The sequence below is a fragment of the Mustela nivalis genome (genome assembly GCF_964662115.1).
Source record: "Mustela nivalis genome assembly, chromosome: 2".
Taxonomy (NCBI): Eukaryota; Metazoa; Chordata; class Mammalia; order Carnivora; family Mustelidae; genus Mustela; species Mustela nivalis.
In genome coordinates this window covers 33,921,594-33,934,587 of record NC_139021.1, presented here as the reverse complement: position 1 = coordinate 33,934,587, position 12,994 = coordinate 33,921,594, and the positions used below count along the sequence as shown (strand labels likewise).

Genomic DNA, 12,994 nt, shown 5'->3' with positions numbered 1-12,994 from the left:
TCTGCCCCCCAAATACGCTAGCCTCTTGCTTAGCCAGTTTAGCATTTTCTTACATAGGTGATTTGTTTTTCCCAGAAAGGAAATAGCTTTTTCCTAAGACAAATATAATACATGATTGTTGTAAAGGAATTTTTTCCCCCCAGAATACGAAGTAGAAAGTGAAAATCACCCTTAATTCCAACCCCTGGAGGTGCCCTGGTGGAGAAAGAGCAAAGCCCCTGACAGCCCGGAGCTCGCCTGCCCGCACAGCCAAGTCTGTCTGCTCCTGCCGGGCATGGCCAGCGTCACAGAACATCAGCCAAGCTACTGGATTGTGAAGGTCAAGACAAAAACAAGACCATTCTGCAATCGTGTCTGCAGAAGACAAAAACAAGAGCATTGTACAAACCGCAAAAATAACACACCATCCCCTCCATCCCAGCTAATGGATTACTGGTGTTTTTGTTTTCACCAATGATAGCCTAGTTCCATTTCTTTCTTCATTCTTATTGCTCCATTGACAAGAATTATTAAGCTCTCTCATCGTAAAATTACCCCTCTTCTCAGCAGCATCAGACCCAGAACAAAGCCCAGCTTCCTTGAACCATCTCTCCAAAGCACCGAACACAATGGCAAACCTGGTACTAATTGGCTCTTAGCATCCTCGCTCTGGGATGCCCGGTGTTGCCCATGCTATGCGCTCTCCCTCATTACAATAGCAGAGAGACCCAACCACACACATATTCCTGGTGGCCCTCGGCAAAGAGCATCGAAATGGTAGATTTTGGAATATATTCTTCCAGCTAGCATTTTCCTATGCATATAGTTATAATTTTACTTTAAAAATGAAAAGACACTATAATTCTAATTTGCACTCTACCTTTTGTTAAATCAACAATATCTTAAGAAAATCATCATTTTAAACAGTGCATCTTACTGTATGGATGTTGTAGACTTGCTAATACCACTCTAATTGTGTGATGCTGTGTCTATGCGAGTCTATGAGAGTAGTCTTGTATGCTTTTTTTTTTTTTTTAAGATTTTATTCATTTATTTGGAGAAAGAGAGCACAAGCTTGGGGGAAGGGCAAGGGGAGACGAAGAAGCAGACTCCCCGTTAAGCAAGGAGCCCAGCGCACAAGGCACTCGGGGCTCAATCCCAGGACCCCGGGATCATGATCTGAGCCAAAGGCAGACGCCTAACAGACTGAGCTGTCCAGGCACCCCTCATATGCTTTTTTTTTTTTTTTTTAAGATTTTATTTATTTATTTGACAGAGGGAGAGAGATCACAAGTAGGCAGAGAGGCAGGCAGAGAGGAGGAAGCAGGCTCCCTTCTGAGCAGAAAGCCCCATGTGGGGCTCGATCCCAGGACCCTGGGATCATGACCCAAGCCGAAGGCAGAGGCCTAACCCACTGAGCCACCCAGGTACCCCCTTATATGCTTTTTTAAATATCAGCCATGCTGGCTCTCTCCAAAAATCCTGAGAGAAGTCATCTCTTCTCCAGACGTTGGTGTGGGGAAGCCACAGGTGAGGATGGAGTTGGCACAACCAGTCTCCAGGGGGCAGAGCAGAGGTCCTCCCAGGTGAGACAGAAAAGTGGCCACAGAGGCAGAGCCAAGCTTCAGAGTTGGCCCCAGAAGAAGGTTCTTGCTCCCTACCCTACTCCAAGTGTCACTCGCCCAAAGATGAGGGACATAGAACACGTTTGACCCTCAGCTTTCAGAACTTCTCCTTTAGAAGGGAGTTCATTTGGGATACTCAAGCTTGGATGCCATTTTGGTAGACTTATGTTTCAGAGGAAGTTTCTCCAGGGCAGTGAAGCCAACAAAATTTTTAAACAGCAACGTCAGTTCAGCTCTTAACTAATTTAAGACAACCCAATTAAATCAATGCCAGGAAACAGGCCTTGTTCTAACTCAATGCTTCTCTAGTTTTGCTGTGCCCTCCAATCACCTGCTGCCGATCCTTACAACCCAATCTGGAGTTCACAGGTCTGGGGCCAGGACTAAGAGCCTGCCTTTCTGACGAGCTCCTGGGCGATCCTGAGGCTGCCAGAGTAGCCAGGTCCCCACTGTCATACTGAGACTGAGCCCTAAAAACCTGGGAAGACTGTTGCTTACCAACATGCAGCAGAATGCGATGACCACCAAGGGGCCCATTAGATCTCTCTGCCCACCTCTGAGAAGTCTCCACGTCCCTCTGAGGGATGAAGCCACGGCTAGGTGTATGTCCTGCTCTACAGCAGCTAAGCCACGAGTTTTGACACCATGTCCTGCCCACAGGCAACTACACGTGGGCAAGAACCGGGTGGCATGGACGGGGTGGGCTCCTAACCTTCCCACCGCAGACGTAGCTGGGAGCTTAAACAGACCTGCTTCCAAAGTGCCTGCTTTCAAAAAAAGGAATGACCCTGAGGCCCAGGAACCCCTAAACTGGCACCCCCTGTCCATCTCTATGATTATTCCCATGTGAAATTTCATCAGTCCCTGGGGCATCTGCCTGGCTTAATCAGAAAAGCATGCGACTTTTGATTTCGGGGTCGTGAGTTTGAGCCCCACATTGGGTATAGAGATGACTTAAGTAAATAAAAACTTAAGAAAAGAAGTTCATTATCCCAAACTGAGGGTTGAAAATAAAAATGGGTTCAAGAGCTTAGCTTACTTCATGACTGACAGATTCACAAATGGTACTTAGGGATACAAGGAGTCAGCAAATTGGAGAGGTGACTCTTACGCCCTCACGCAACCCTTTCTCTCTCCCTCCTTCTGCTTTTGGGTTCTTGAACCCATCCAGGGGTGGGAAATTCTTATGCTCTCTGGCATGCCTTGATGCCTACCAACCCCTCTCCACCATCCCCTTGGTCTCTGTTTGACACCCTCACCCCTATTCAACAAGGAGTGCATTTGTGGAGGGGCCTCTGAACAATATCCGTGGGTAGTGGCAATGTGTTTGGTGACCAAATTCTGCATCAAGCTGTGCTCAGTTTCCAGTTTCCTGTCCTAGAGCTGTGTGTCCAACGTGGTAGCTGTCAGCGACATGTGAGCAATTATTTTCATATTAATTAAAATTAAATAAATTTTAATATTCAGCTTCTCAGTTGCACAAGCCACATTCTAAGTGCTCAAGAGCCACATGTGACTAGTGGCTACTGTATTGAATGGTGCAGATATACAGTGCTTTCTAGATTTTCTCACCAACATCTGACAAGGCCATAGGGTGCCTTTGTGTGGTTTAGAAAAAGATACCCCTTCCTCAAGACACCTCACTGACCCTTGCAGGAACAATAAATATTCAAACTACAACCATACTATAAATGGCACCCCCACTGTTGTGCAGTGTACAACCTGCACCACCATATGCAGCCACCTTGATAAAAGTCCTTCACTGATCTTTTGAGTTTCACTACTCTGTCTTTCCCACTTCAGACCGTGGCCTCTTATCTTTTCCCTTCTGGAGGCTTTTTGCAGTTGGCTTCTGTATTCATGCCCTAGAGCTGTAGTAACAAATTACCACAAATGGGGTGGCTTAAAACAACAGAAATGTATTCTCTCAAAGAAATTCAAAGTGAGGGTGTCCGTAGGGCTACACTCCCTCCAAAGTCTTCCTTCCTGGCCTCTTCTAGCTTCTGGTGGTTCCAGGTTCTCTTTGGCTTGCAGCCACATCACTCCAATCTCCAGTGCCACCTCCACACGGTCTTCTCATCTGTGTCTGTGAATCCTTCTATTCTGCTCAAAGGACACTTGGTCCTTGGACTTAGTGCACCCCTGGATAATCCAAGATGCTCTCAGCTCAGGATCCCTAATCACAACCACAAAGATAGTTTTTCAAAATAAGGTCATATTCACTCACAGGTTTGGAGCATTGGGCCTTGGACATATCTTCTGGGAAGCCACCAGTCAACCCACACAAGTCCTGTGGCGTGAGTGGCTTGATTGCCCCCTCTGTCTGGTCATACTCGGCAGGCTTCTGCCTGATGAGTTTTCCTCTAAACCAGCCTGGACCTAAAGTGAAAGTTGTCTCTCATGGCCAGGAGACACACCTCCCGTGCATGCCCCTGGCCCCTCATGCTTCCGGCAGGGGAGGCCGGCGTGCCTTTCCACCTCAGGGTCATCTGCAGGGTTCCCCATACCTGCTTAAACACCCGGCCCAGGTTCACTGCCCTGTGAGCGTCTGCAGGTTTCCAACGCCCCCACACCAGCCTCTGAGGAAGGCTCCCGTGCAGCCAGCCTGCCAAGGCTTCAGGAGGACAGTGGGTTGATAAAGGGGTGTGGGACAAAAGGGAAAGGGAGAGAGAAAATTCCTAATACTAACAATAAGGAAGCCAGCCATGGACCAAGATGACTTCTGGTCTTTGATGACTGTTAACACATTAATCCTCACAACAAGCCTAAGCGGTCAATGCTCTTATCCCACATCAGAGACAAGGGATCTCGGGCAGAGAGGGATTAAGTCACGTGCCCCAGTCTGAGAAGTCTCAGAGCCAGAATTAGAACTCAGGCAGTCTGGTTCCAAAATCTATACTGCAACCAAGAGAAGACATGATGTAGGCTGGATGTTTCTAGAAACATGGAAGAGCTGCAAATGTGAAAGAAGAGTTGAGCCTCGGGAAGAGGCACAAGGAGAGCTTGCAAGTCCATGTTCATGACTTTACCTCGACAGACGGTGAGCCTCTTTGAGCAGACTGTGAGCAGAGAGCTAGGCTGTGTGGGCCCTGGCTGGGATTTTCACGCCCAGCCTCCAACTCCTGCAGTGTTTCCCCACCCAGCCAACATATGGGCAGGGGCAAAGAAATGAACACACGAGTGAGGTTCATGATTGGGAGAATCCCAGCTCACCCTCCTAGAGCCTCCCCCACTCTCTCCCCACAGCACTCAGAACAGGAAGTCTTCACCATCTTACTGCTGTGAGGGGCTGACGGGGAGGGTCAGTGATGCCAGGCGGCAGGAGTGTCCGAGAGCACTAGAAACACTCAAAGCCAAAAGGGGAAGACAAGGAAGGCTTGACCCCCTGTGTGCAGAGAGATCTGAGGAGGGCTGATGGCAGAGACAGCACCTAGCATCCCTTGGTTGGGTGGGGGGGACACCATGGGGGCCTATGTCCACAGTCTGACCGAACTCAACCAACCACACAGGCTAGATTTATGAATTTGATCACCAGGGAGGATGGTTTCCCGTCTCAGAATCACTAGGTAAGGTGTACAAGGGCAGGGGCTGGGCACAATTCCCTGTGTGCTGTGACCACCACAGCCTAGCCCTGAGCACCCACTGGGCTCTGCAGGACTGCCGAGAGCCCAGGAGATGGAGTTCCTGGTGTGTGCACAGAAGCACAGCTGTTTCCTTTTAGCATTATTTTCTAGTGCAAATTTCAATTACGGCCAAGTGTTGAGAGGTGACAGGGCAGGCAGAAAGCTGTAAGAGCAGAGTAACAAAGTTGCTGCTGGGTATTTCCTCCCGAGCTAGAATTTTCTTGGGCAGCAAAGTAGACTAGGACAGCCCAGGTTTTAGAGCCAGAGTGGTCTGGGTAGGATTTCTGACCCCACCACTTATCAATTGTGTGACCTAGGGAAAGTTCCATAACCTCTCCTGGCCTGCTTCATCTTCTGTAAAAATGGGATTAAAAGCACGTCGCCAGATTATCAGAGAGATGCTCTGCTCCTAGGCTGTCCTTCCTTCCTTTCTCAGCCCTCCAGTGAATGTTCTGCTCCAACATACAAACTGAAACTTCCCAGGGCAGGCCTGCCCCTTCTCCCTCCCTCTCCCGCCCTGTTCACTGGGAAAGGACACAAGAGCAGCTCCCACATAGCCCTGGGAGGAAGGCCCTGAGGAGGGCCTGTGCTTCATCCCCGCTAGCCTAGCAGGGGGGCTGGGAGTGGGTGGGCTTCGGCTCTCAGGCCGGAGAGCCCCACTGGCCTCCAGAAGGGACTGCTGGATTCTCACCCAGTGGTTTCTCCAGGGCCCTTAGGCACAGGTGCCCACACTTCCCTTTCCCAGGCTACCTTTGGGCAGTACACAAATAACTCACCCGGATTGGCACTCCAACCTTGCAGGAAAGGCCTGGGGAGATTCAGTGACCTCAGCCCCAGAGAATGTGGGGGAATTCAGCATGAGGCAGGGCCAACACAGCCAGACCTGAAGGGGAGGCCCTGGCAGGCTAGGGAGTTTACAGGGTCAGCTGAGGCGTGGGGCCCTGTTTCTATACCCCTGGGAGTCAGGGTGACCTCTCAAGCCCCTGGGAGACAAACCAGCCTCCTGCACTTACATGTTACCCATTGCCACCCTGAGCCCGTCTTCTCCATTGGCAGCTGCCCAGAGAAGCCCGAATTGCTTTCAGGTTGACTTCAAGGCTTCCTTCTGCAGCTGCTGGACCCTGCCTCTTCCCTCTAGGGACACAGAGCTCTGAGAAGAGCTACCAGCCCCCCCTACCCCCCACCAGCCCCCCCTACCCCCCACCCACTGTGGCCGCCCTAGAGCCAGACGCCTGGCCTCCCCAGAGTCCCCATGACCTGGCCTAGTCTTACCAGCCTCCCTTCCAGAACTACCCCCTCTCTCTTCCCCTTGGAGGCCTACCCAAGGTTGCCAGATGGAGCAAATAAAAATACACAATGAATAGTTAAATCTGAATTTCAGAGAAACAATGAATATTTATTATAGTATAGATACGTAGTATCCAATATTTGGAACATATCTCTCCTAACAAAATACTTGTTGTTGTATCTGGCTTCCGATTTAATAGGTCATCTTGTATTTTAGCTTATAACCCTGGCCCTACCTCATTCTTTAAATTCTAAGAATGTCCTTTTTCTCTGTACTTTATCTGTGGGGAGACAACTGGACAGTAGGCTACGTGCAAGGCATTAGTGTTTTTCATGTTATTACAGATACTAATCTGGTCTTAAAACTCTGGAACTCTACTGATGTTTGCTAACACTTCTTAAACTGAACTCTTTATTAACTACATATTTTGTAGTCACTTATTAAAATAAAAATTTCCAGTGTAGTCACTTATTAAAATCAAAAATAATTTTTTTCCTTTGTTTTTCTTATTTTTGTTATCCATATGTGTTTTGGATATGCCCTGCTACTACATAGGAAACCATATTATTCTTACCCTATTATCAATGTTTTTAAAAGAAAATGCTATTTTACCTTTCTTCTGTTCTTTTTTTTTTTTTTTTTTTTAGATTTATTTATTTTTTGAGAGAGAGAGAGTAAGGGCAGGGGGATGTGCACACAGGGAGAGAGAATCCCAAGCAGACTCTACACTGAGCACAGGGCCCAACGCGGGGCTCGATCTCATGAACCATGAACCTGAGACCACAACCAGAGCCAAGACCAAAAGTCGGGCGCTTAACCCACTATGTCAGCCAGGCACCCCTCTTCAGTTCTTTTTAAGAAAAGCCCAGCCACCATGTGCCCTGTTTCCCTTTGGAAGGGGAAGCTACCAGGTGGGTCCCCGCTTTCTCAAAAGGGTGCTAACTGGTGAATGACAAACACTCCTGGTATATGCACATTCTTGAAATTGTGCTCTGGACTTGGAGTATGTGAGACCCGAGGCCCAATGCAAATGGCCAGGGCCACAGGGGAGCCTCCCTTTGGGCATGCTTGGGGTTATAAGAATGTCTCCCTTCTAGGTTTGCTGCCTTCTGCAAAAAGGTAATTGAAATAGCAATGTCCCAATGTCCAGGCTCAAAAGAGTAGGGAGTGGTAAGGGCTCCTCCAGAAGAGGCACAGAGCTCCCTGCTCTCAGCCCCAGGGCATGTGGAAGCTATCTGAGCCACATTCTCCATGTCTGAGGTGTTCTACTGCCCCTCAGCTTGGAGGGTCTGACCTGGCAGCCACCACACCCCTCTGAGGTCCAACTCTAGGTCACTGGGGAAGAATTCTTGGAAATACTCTGGCCCTCTCCGGGCAGTACCCTGGCAGGGGACCAGCTTGGTCCCTCCCTACCCTGGCAGGGGAGCCAGGCTTCCAGCTGCCCAGCCCCGCCGAGTCTAGAAGCTAGCAGCCAGACCTGGGACACAGGCCTTCCTCAGCCACACCAGGCAGGGCCTCCCGGGTTGAACCTGCAGGGCTCCAGCTGCAGGTTTCCCCCTCCTCCCCCCTCCCTCCCCTTCCCACGCCTCCCTCCCAGGATTCCCGAGGACTTTGTCAGTGTGCCTCACGCCAACATCACACCCACCCTGACTCAGAGCGTGTGAGACAATATACATGCCACTCAGAGCTCACAGCACGTACCCGCCTTCCCGGAGCACTAGGTGGGGAAGTCTTTCTCCTGCCTCTCATCTCCATCCACCTGGTAGGAAGCACCATGGTTAAGCACTCAGTCACAGATTGAAATTGCTGGGTTCAAATCCTGGCTTTCCCATTTTCTAGGTTAGGTCACTTAACCTCTCTGTGCCTCAGTTTCCTCATCTGCAAAAGGTAACCAATCATGATCCCTACCTCGTAAAGCAGTCCTAAGGATTAAATGAGGCAATGCATAAAAAGAGCTTAGAGAGGGGCGCCTGGGTGGCTCAGTGGGTTAAGCCGCTGCCTTCGGCTCAGGTCATGATCTCAGGGTCCTGGGATCGAGTCCCACATCAGGCTCTCTGCTCAGCAGGAGGCCTGCTTCCCTCTCTCTCTCTCTCTGCCTGCCTCTCTCCGTCTACTTGTGATTTCTCTCTGTCAAATAAATAAATAAATCTTTAAAAAAAAAAAAAGAGCTTAGAGAAATGTCTGGCATGTTGTGAACATTGGCTAAATATTACTTACTGGCCATTACCGAGACTTGGCCTGTATCCTCTGTAATCATCGGCATGGTGAGCGGTGGGCACACAACGCTAGGCCCTGAAGGGAAGGCATACAGAAGGAAAGCTGTGATCTCTATTCTCAGCTCCGGTGTGCCCTTGGAGAAAACCTGAGAGCACCTGTCTGGTAGATTTCTGTCGTGCTTTGTGACCACCTTTATACAAATCCTTCGAATGTTCTACCTGTGTTTGGGGAAAATCCCGCAGTCCAGGTCCATGCCCCTCTCAAGGGCAGAAGCCAGAAACTCGATCTCCCAGCATCCCTTGCAGGGGAGAACAGGTTCCACCAATCAGATGCGTTCACCTGAGACCTTGTGGAAGCCGGAGACCTTGGGACCCTCAAAGGCAGACAACTCTCCTCCATGCTTTTCTCTGCTTCTCTGTAGGGGGTGTTATGAACTGAATGAATGGTGTCCACCGCCCAAAGATACGTTAGAATTCTAAACCCTCATACCTCAGAATGTGAGCTTTTTGGGAGATGGAATCTTTTCCAAGGTAATCAAGTTAATGAGGTCATTAGGGTGAGCTCTAATCCAATATTACTGATGTCCTTATGAAAAGGGGGAAATTTGGACCCAGAAACATGCACACAAGGAGAAGGCCATGGGAAGCTGAAGGCAGAGACGGGGTGCTGCCTCTCTAGGCCAAGGAAGGCCAAAGACAAGCGACTGTCCAGCAGCTGGGGAGAGGCATGGAGGCACGGAAGCTACCAGGAGGAACCACACTTCCGAGACCTTGATCACAGATTTCTAGCTTCCAGAACTGTGGGGAGATACATTTCTGTTGTTTAAGCCTCCCAGTTTGTGATGATTTGGGATAGCAGCCCTAGAAAATGAATACAGAGGGGAAGTTCCAATGCTTCTGTGTCAAATGGAAACTCCTAAGAACAGGCAATTTCATTTGTTTTACTTACTAGCACATAGAGGGCCCCGAAGAAATGCACGTTCAGTAAATGAGTGTCTTCTTCCCAGTTCACAGCACAGGGCCTACAGGACAGAGAAAGGTCCGACAGTCACAGGGGGTGGGGGGGGACTCTTATCTATTACCATCCAGCTCAACTGTGGGCCCGGAGGGACCATACCTGCCAGATGTCCAAAGAGCCCCCTGATGCAACAGGGTCTCCGGCCCTGTGTGGGCAGGTTCTGGTGGGTGGCCACAGGGCCTTGCAGCTTCACTGAAGAGACCTTAGAAATCCCATTTGAACTCTCTCATTTTAAAACCCACAAGGCCCATGGAGGCTCTAAGTGACTTCCCAACCCATGTCTTTCCATGTCGTGGCACTGCCATTCAGGGAATCCTCAAGGTCAGCCAGAACACACATCAACATGGACCCTTTCAATCAATCTGTCTTCCATGCTATTTTGCTTTCTCCAAAGTTTCCTTCCTTCTTCCCTCCCTTCCTTTATTTCTTCTTTCTTTTCTTTTCTTTTCTTGTTTTCATGAATAGCAGGGTCATAATGAGAAGTCACTTCGTGGCAGGGAGAGACTCTGATTTCCGGAGGAAAATGATAATCCTGCCTGCGGCCAGTACAGTGGTTCCTGCTGCATATTTTCTAGTCTGATTTCTTCTGATTTCTCTGGAATCTAATACCTCTGCGACAATGGCTTGGGGATGGGGGCAAAGATCTGCACAGCCTAGCGGACTAGTCTGAGTATGACTGGAGACCTTCTCTCGTTTGGACTGAGTGTATGAGTGAATGCATAGGACTGTGTCTGTATGAGAAAGAGTTGGGTGGTGTGGGGGGAGATGGACCTAGGAAGGCCCTTTCCCAGAGGAAGAAGAGGCGGCTGTCCCATGTCCTGCGATGCCAAGCTGCCTGGCCAGGCCTCTCTCCATCTTCATTTGCAAACCAGATCATAATGAGGACTAAAGTCACCCAGATGGGTCACAGGGAGTCCACAGGGCCCTGCCCAGGAGGTTCAGCCTCTGGGCCACACCCGGGCCTGTCTGGGAATGGGCCTCCCTGTGGTAAGAAACGTGAGCCTCCCCACCGCGTAAGGGCTGGGCCTGTCCCTCACAGAGAGCCCTTTGTGCCTGAGAAGGGACTGGCAGACTTCCAGGCACGGCCCACCTGCAGCCACCCCGCCCCGCCCCGGAGCTCCCCACCTTTCCTCTCCAGCGAGGCCTCCCTTCCTCACAGAGTGCAGCCGCCACCCTACTGAGGGCAGAACACTGGGGAGGAGGCCTGGGCTTTTCCAGAAGCATGACCCTGGGAGCCCCTGGCTAGAAGCCAGGGTGACTCCAAGGACTGCTGCCCTCATGCTGCAGCAGGCAGATGGAGCAGGGGCTGATGACAGGCTCACCTGAGGAGCCAGGGGCAAGAGAGAGCCAGCCATGGGGTGGAGGAGAGAGCTCTGAAGCAGAAAAGCCCTTCCTACTCTCGTCCTGTCCGGATAAGGGTGAGATACAGCATCATCTGGTTTGCTGCTGGGGAGACACCATCACTGAAGGTCCATGATTACAATGGCAACTGTTCATGTTCCTTTAAAAATTAAATTTTAAAAAACCCCACAAGAAATCTCATGGGCTTGTCAGAGCCTTCCTCCCCCGCTGTCGGCTCCCATTATGAATCCGTGGCATCTTCCGCAGAGAGTTAATTACATGTTGTGTGAAAGATACAGGGCTTCCTTTTACATTTTTTTTTTCTCCTTGATGGGTCCTAACCCTTTCAGCAGTCTGCCTCTGCCTCCTCCCTGTGCTGCAGGGAGGAGGGGCACGGAGGGAGGAGGAGGAGCAGGCCTGCCATCCAGGAGGCCCAGCAGGGGTGCCCTCCTGCATCCCTTGGCGCCTGGCTTCCAGCCTCAGATGGCTCAGGAACAGCCCTACCCATCTAGGCATCATGCTCCGTGATGGGGAGATCCTGAGCTCCCTCGATCATGACGGAGCGGAGTGCAGATGGAAGGTGTTAATTTAGGGACCCAGCCCTTGGTCCCTCCCTTCCACGGTCTCTCTCCTTTTCCTCTCCTTCCCTCACCAACAGGGCGCAGGGCGGAAGGCAGCCCAAGAACAGCATCCCCAAGTCTGAGGGAAGGCACGCAAAGGGAACAGGACCCGTTCCAGGAGGCCTGATGCAGAGATTCACAGCCTACGTTCTTAGTTCCTTTTACTGATTGTTCCCACCTGTAGCCTGATAGTTCATTCCTGGGATGGCTCATCTTTTCTCTTAAAAGGCGATGACCAACTCCAGAAGCAACAAGTGTGGACTAATACCTTGAATTACTGCCTCTCTGAGGTGTTGAATTTCACCTCCTGATGAGAATGCTCCCAGCACAGCTGTGGGGCCCTCTCCGGGCAAGCTACAGCTCCCCTGGACTTGACAAGTCACAGCACTGAAGGGCCAGGGCCCTCTTAGCCAACCCCTGCCCCAAGCCAAGACACACCTTAAAGTGGAGAACCTTCTACCATCCTCCAATATCGCTCCAGTAAACCAGCAATAAAAGAAGCCTCAAGGTTGTGAGTTAAAAGTAATCAGGTCTATAATTACGATTCTCAACTAACTGCACACAGATTAACCGCTTTTTAATGGGGCAAACCTTTCATTGTGGGCCGCTGTCCTCCTGCAACTATACCCTTCCTAATTCCAAATTAGGGCAGAGTCTGGGAATGTTAATTCATTTTAATTATTAGCCTAGCCTACTTTAAGAAACACAATCTGCTGCTCCTGGATTCCAAAATAAAATACGAATATGAATTTTTCTATTCTTTTGGATATTGTGTTTTACAGCTGCCCATCTTAGGGACAAGGAGTGGACTCGAAATAAATAAATAAACAGATAAACAAACAAACAACTCCTCTTCAAAGCACAGTGTAGGCCCAGAGGGCATAACTGACTGGTGTGACAAACTACACTGGATTACTGACAAGCGGGTTGTCCATGGCCTCTACAGCAGTTGGGGGGTGGGGGGGGGTGGGCAGGGAATTCAGCTCAAATGTGCAGAGCCTGTGAGAATGCTAATTCCCAGGACCTGCGCCCAGACATCCTGATTTAATAGGTCTGGGGTGGGGCCTAGAATTCTTTTTTTTTTTTAAGATTTTATTTATTTATTTGACAGAGATCACAAGTAGGCAGAGAGGCAGGCAGAGAGAGGAAGGGAAGCAGGTTCCCTGCTGAGCAGAGCCCGATGCAGGGCTCGATCCCAGGAGCCTGAGATCATGACCCGAGCCGAAGGCAGAGGCTTAACCCACTGAGCCACCCAGGCGACCCAATTCTTCATTTTTTTAAAAG

The 12,994-nt window shown here is 50.1% G+C and overlaps 1 long non-coding RNA gene across 3 annotated transcripts in view; it reads right to left on the bottom strand.

Annotated features, from left to right (window-relative positions):
- LOC309858968 overlaps nucleotides 1-12,994 on the bottom strand; it is a 42,830-nt gene that overhangs the window by 27,982 nt on the left and 1,854 nt on the right. For 2 of the 3 annotated variants that reach the window (XR_014308461.1, XR_014308462.1), the window contains exon 2: nucleotides 9,681-9,753. This is a non-coding gene — a long non-coding RNA (uncharacterized lncRNA). Of the gene's footprint in view, nucleotides 1-8,732; nucleotides 8,808-9,680; nucleotides 9,754-12,994 lie in introns of all 3 variants that reach the window. The other variant, XR_014308460.1, reaches the window with a different exon arrangement.